Raw genomic sequence first — 6313 nt, 5'->3', positions numbered from 1 at the left:
GCCACATCCACATGGCAGAGGAACCAATGAGAAAAGGATGCACTCTTTGAATGGGAAGTGGTCGCCTAGTGATTAGGGCATTGTACTTGGAATACAGAGGTATTGAGTTCAAGCCCCACTCCCACATACTGCCAGTCTGGGTCTCTGAGCAAGATCTTTAACCCCACATTGCTCCCCGGGCGCCCGCAAGATACCAGCCCACTGCTCCCCGAGGGGATGGGTTAAAAGCAGAGACTGCATTTAGATGCAGATTTAGTGTGAGGGATTGCATTTGAGTCAATGCAATCAACTGATTTTCCTTTTGAATGTATGATCTGGTTGAACTGTAAAGTGCCTTGAGATGACTTGTGTTGTGAATCGGCTCAATATAAATAAACTGAAATTAATTGCTCTGTACTTGTGACATAATGACAATAAAATCAAGAAAAAATACAAAAAATATTCCTGCTTTGGGGGGTGTAGCCACAAAAAGCTTTAAAATAAAGGGATTGAGCCAAGAGACACTGTTTGGAATGGCGAAGCCTGAACCTTACCCTGGAGCCAGGCCTGGAGTTTGCCAGCAAGCGATTGGTGGTCAGGTTGCTTTCAGAAGATATTCTTGATCTACCCTCCACAGCAAACACATAGGTCATGTGAGAGGTCATCAATATTAAAGCCAGTTTAAAGGATACCTCCTTAATTGCAGTAATAAATCAAATATTGTGACTTTTAGGGGAGGGGCTTCTTTAATTAGAACATAGGATGAAGGCACATAGGATGTTCTGCGGTGGTCTGTCTGACAGTTGATACGAAGAACCCTCAGATTTAAGACATTTTGTTGTAGTCCAACTTTGATCCATAATGTCCTTTTCCATTTGTGGCCACATCCACATGGCAGAGGAACCAATGAGAAAAGGAGGCACTCTTTGAATGGGAAGTGGTCGCCTAGTGATTAGGGCATTGTACTTGGAATACAGAGGTATTGAGTTCAAGCCCCACTCCCACATACTGCCAGTCTGGGTCTCTGAGCAAGATCTTTAACCCCACATTGCTCCCCGGGCGCCCGCAAGATACCAGCCCACTGCTCCCCGAGGGGATGGGTTAAAAGCAGAGACTGCATTTAGATGCAGATTTAGTGTGAGGGATTGCATTTGAGTCAATGCAATCAACTGATTTTCCTTTTGAATGTATGATCTGGTTGAACTGTAAAGTGCCTTGAGATGACTTGTGTTGTGAATCGGCTCAATATAAATAAACTGAAATTAATTGCTCTGTACTTGTGACATAATGACAATAAAATCAAGAAAAAATACAAAAAAATATTCCTGCTTTGGGGGGTGTGGCCACAAATTGAGCTCCTCGAGGCTTCCAACCTGCTGTTGCCACAGTGAACATTAATGAGAACTTCTTATACACTCAGGCTTGCACTAAATTCGGTTAATGAGATTCTATTTAGTTACCCATTTGGCATCACCTGTTTAAAACCGGAAAACTGAATTGGAAAGAGAGGTAGAGCTACTCATAGGCTGGAACCCAAACCAGACCATTACCACTGCACTTTAAATGTCAAGTGTCACTTGCAATAATGTCACACTCGCAGCTGTAGGGAGGTATAAATGTAAAGAGGTTCCAGTGGAAAGGGAGATCCATCGTTCTTTTGGCAACACAGTGATTTGAAATGAATAAATATACTAAATAATAACTTTACTCTCTTTTGTAAATCCCATTTCAACTAAATTCCCTCTATAGATAATATTACTCATTATCAAGGAGCAATCCTTAAAAATACTGAATAATAATATACTCCATATATATTTGTATATTTAATAATTTATTAATATAAAAATTTGTGTTTACCATATTAATATTTAACTGCAAAATATATAACTTTGTATATATTTTATCCAGATTGAGTTCAGTTTAAATGTTTTTAATCTGAATAAAAATTTCTAATCTAACTGAAAGGTTATTTTAAAATTTGTTTTGTTCTTTTAAGGGGTTGTGACATGTAAGAGATTATTGTGATATTCAATTCAATTCAGTTTATTTACATAGCGCAAGTTCACAATACGTCATCCCTAGGTACTCTACAGTTCACCAGATCATACAGTCAAATTGTTGTCTAAGGAAAACCAGTTGATTGCATCGACTCATTGACTCTAAGGCAATCCTTCACACAAAGCATGCTTTAAGCGACAGTGGAGAGGAAAAACTCCCTTTTAACAGGAAAAAAAACTCCAGCAGAACCAGGCTCAGTGTGAGCGGCCATCTGCCGAAGCCGACTGGGGTTCAAGTAGACGGAAGCAGAGATACAGAAAGCAGCTGTAAGAGGCGGCCCCATCCAGGAAACACAGCCAGGCAGACGAGCTCTGAGCTAACTCCCATGTCAGAGGATGAAGAGAGCACATCCAGCCAGTCACACTTTAGAGAAACAGGACTACACTGGAAAACAGGCCGATCTCCAACATCTATAAACAAAGTTGAGGCTGCAGCCAATGGGGGCCAGGGGAGTTTTCTGCAGGGGGCGCTATATATTCAAAATAGACATATACCAAAAACCAATTAACGTAAATTAAGTTATCATGCCAGTATATTTATATCAATGCCAACAACAAAAAACATTAGAAAAACACTTATGAAAAAAAAAACTTAAAAAAAAACATAATTTCATGCATAGGTTTACTCTTTGAACATAAATGTTGCCCTTCTGAGGCTTTGTGAAGGCAAATCTGTGTTTTGCATTGTCCAATATTGTGTCACAAATCTAAAAAAAAAAAAGTTCCTGTTTAATAGTGGAGAAGCTATTAGTCAGCTTTATATTTTTTTAATATATAAAAACTATTTTCTGAGAATGTGTTTATTTATGAGCAACTATGCAAATTGACAAACGTCTAGAATAAGTGCAGTATATTATATTATTTTCCGTGTGCATCCCAGATAGTTCATTCTTCATTGCCTTTTCTAGAAAGTGTTTTAAATCAGTCCTAGCTGTCTTTATCCATGCTGGGTTAGATCCTGATGTTTGAAAAAGGAGGCATGGAAAGCAGAATAAAGCTAAATGCTACTAGCCAAGCCTTCTTGCTAAACCAGGTCCTGCAAAAGGACATTTCTTGCACCATTTCTCTCTCTCATCTCTGATGCATATCCAACCCCGCGACTCGACCTGTCAATGTCAAACCCGCAAAACATCTGCGCTGTGTTGGGAAGTGGTGAGCAAATACAATTCCTGTCAGCTTGGGGTGTAGCTCTGGTGCGCCTTTGTATTGCAGAGGAGCTACTGCACATGTACAAGTTTTAAGGAGAGTCAGGCTCTGTTCGAAAACCTAGGACGCATCCTTAGAAGACCGGATTCGAAGGCCGATTACGTCATAGCGCGGCGCCGAGGTCTGGTCGGATTCCAAGAGTCCTCGTTATGCGGCCTTAAAATGTGTCCTTCTTTTTGCCCGATTTGAAGGACGGGTCTGATGTATCCTCGGTATTCTTGGATATCCCAGGATTCATTGCGAGACCAAGCAAGCTGTGATCAGAGTAAAGGTTACTTGGCGCCGAACAGTGGTGAAAATTGGAAGTTCAGTTTAATATAATACAAGTCATTTAATAGTTCCGTCTGAGATTAATGAAAAATTGTTGTTTTAATACACTATATTGCCAAAAGTATTTGCTCACCTGCCTTGACTCACATATGAGCTTAAGTGACATCCCGTTCCTAATCCATAGGGTTCAATATGACGTCGGTCCACCCTTTGCAGCTAGAACAGCTTCAACTCTTCTGGGAAGGCTGTCCACAAGGTTTAGGAGTGTGTTTATGGGAATTTTTGACCATTCTTCCAGAAGCGCATTTGTGAGGTCGCACACTGATGTTGGACGAGAAGGCCTGGCTCTCAGTCTCCGCTCTAATTCATCCCAAAGGTGTTCTATCGGGTTGAGGTCAGGACTCTGTGCAGGCCAGTCAAGTTCATCCACACCAGACTCTGTCATCCATGTCTTTATGGACCTTGCTTTGTGCACTGGTGCACAGTCATGTTGGAAGAGGAAGGGGCCAGCTCCAAACTGTTCCCACAAAGTTGGGAGCATGGAATTGTCCAAAATGTCTTGGTATGCTGAAGCATTCAGAGTTCCTTTCACTGGAACTAAGGGGCCAAGCCCAGCTCCTGAAAAACAACCCCACACCATAATCCCCCCTCCACCAAACTTTACACTTGGCACAATGCAGTCAGACAAGTACCGTTCTCCTGGCAACCGCCAAACCCAGACCCGTCCATCAGATTGCCAGATGGAGAAGCGCGATTCGTCACTCCAGAGAACGCGTCTCCACTGCTCTAGAGTGCAGTGGCGGCGTGCTTTACACCACCGCATCCGACGCTTTGCATTGCACTTGGTGATGTATGGCTTGGATGCAGCTGCTCGACCATGGAAACCCATTCCATGAAGCTCTCTGCGCACTGTTCTTGAGCTAATCTGAAGGCCACATGAAGTTTGGAGGTCTGTAGTGATTGACTCTGCAGAAAGTTGGCGACCTCTTCGCACTATGCGCTTCAGCATCCGCTGACCCCGCTCCGTCAGTTTACGTGGCCTACCACTTCGTGGCTGAGTTGCTGTCGTTCCCAAACACTTCCATTTTCTTATAATACAGCTGACAGTTGACTGTGGAATATTTAGGAGCGAGGAAATTTCACGACTGGATTTGTTGCACAGGTGGCATCCTATCACAGTTCCACGCTGGAATTCACTGAGCTCCTGAGAGCGACCCATTCTTTCACAAATGTTTGTAAAAACAGTCTGCATGCCTAGGTGCTTGAATTTATACACCTGTGGCCATGGAAGTGATTGGAACACCTGATTCCAATAATTTGGATGGGTGAGCAAATACTTTTGGCAATATAGTGTAGTTATTGAGTCAGATATGTGGCGATAATGTTTGGTTTATCTAAAGGTTTTAATCTGTTACTGTGTAAATGGGTTTGGCTGTAATTTAAGGACAGATTCTAATATATCTGCAGGGTGGGAACTATAAATCTGATAGGATTTTTATCTTTTTATTGCTGTTTTGCACAATATGCTTAACTACGTATTTTTTGTTGTTGAATATTAGAGATTTTGCAGATATATTTTTTATAAATACATTGTTTAGATTTACTTATATATTTTTACCCCTTTTATAGAATAGAATAGAAAATCCCTTTATTGTCCCACAATGGGGAAATTTACAGTAACAGAAAGATTATTGAAAATGGTCACACAAATGTGGACCTTAGAAAAATGTATAAGAATAACATAATAGGGAAGAGTTAAAATATAAACAATAAAATACTGTAAAGTGTTTTAACAATATAAAACTGGGGAATAAATAACCAATATGCAGCTATGGACATTTTTACAGTAATGGATATTTGAAAATAGCAGCAACATCAGAGATGTGCAAAATAACAGCAGCATGTTATTTAACTGACTAAGGTTTCTATCATTACATTTGATTTTATTTGTTCCTGCTCCCGGTGGTTGGAACATTTATTCCATTCTGGATTCTTGTGAGTGTAGTCTTTGTTCACTTCACAATAAAAAAGAAATAAACAGTTTTGAAAACTTCTGTATTCATTCTTTTCCTGCTTTGTGTGTCAACGTTTACGGTTGCTAAGCAACAGAGCATACAGCGGTAAAACCCGCCGAAGGGTAGACGTGGTCAAATTTACAGCCAAAACTCTTCCTGTCTCCTTATTATCAAGGACTTCGAAGGATCCAGTCTAGGTAGACCGCGTCTTTGGAGGACACGTCCTAGGTTTTCGAACAGAGCCTCAATGGTCAAAGATTTTTGCGCCCTAGGGCGGAAATACGTCACCAATCCAAGGAAATATGGAATGACGCTTTACTAGTAATTAAAGATTAAATATTTATCTTTATCTAAAAAAGATATATAGATATATTTCAAAAATATTTTACATTTTAAAATAAAATTATAAAGAATATGTCTTGATAAGGGTCATTGGGTGTGGGTGTCTATTGGCCAGCCGCCACTGGCAACAGAACAGCTGATATTTCTCTCCAGGATAGTTTCACAGTCAAACAGGAACAGACAAGGCGAAGCTACTATGTGAAAAAGCAGAGAGAGCGTAACATCAGAGATTGAGCTAACAGATTCTGCAGATTGGGAGAACAGAGATAGAATGAAGCAGAATGATGAAAAGGGCTCCCTATGTCCTCCAACAGTCAAAGCCTATAGCAGCATAACTATAGCGATAGCTCAGGATAACCCGAGCCCCTCTAACTATAAGCTTTATCAGAAATGAAAGTTTCAAGCCTACCGTTAAAAGTAGACAGGGTGTCTATTGAAATGTGG

Source organism: Cyprinodon tularosa, unplaced genomic scaffold (genome assembly GCF_016077235.1).
Source record: "Cyprinodon tularosa strain WSP-4 unplaced genomic scaffold, ASM1607723v1 ctg160, whole genome shotgun sequence".
NCBI classification, from domain to species: Eukaryota; Metazoa; Chordata; class Actinopteri; order Cyprinodontiformes; family Cyprinodontidae; genus Cyprinodon; species Cyprinodon tularosa.
The sequence above is the reverse complement of the archived record's forward strand: the minus strand, read 5'-3'. Positions refer to the sequence as shown.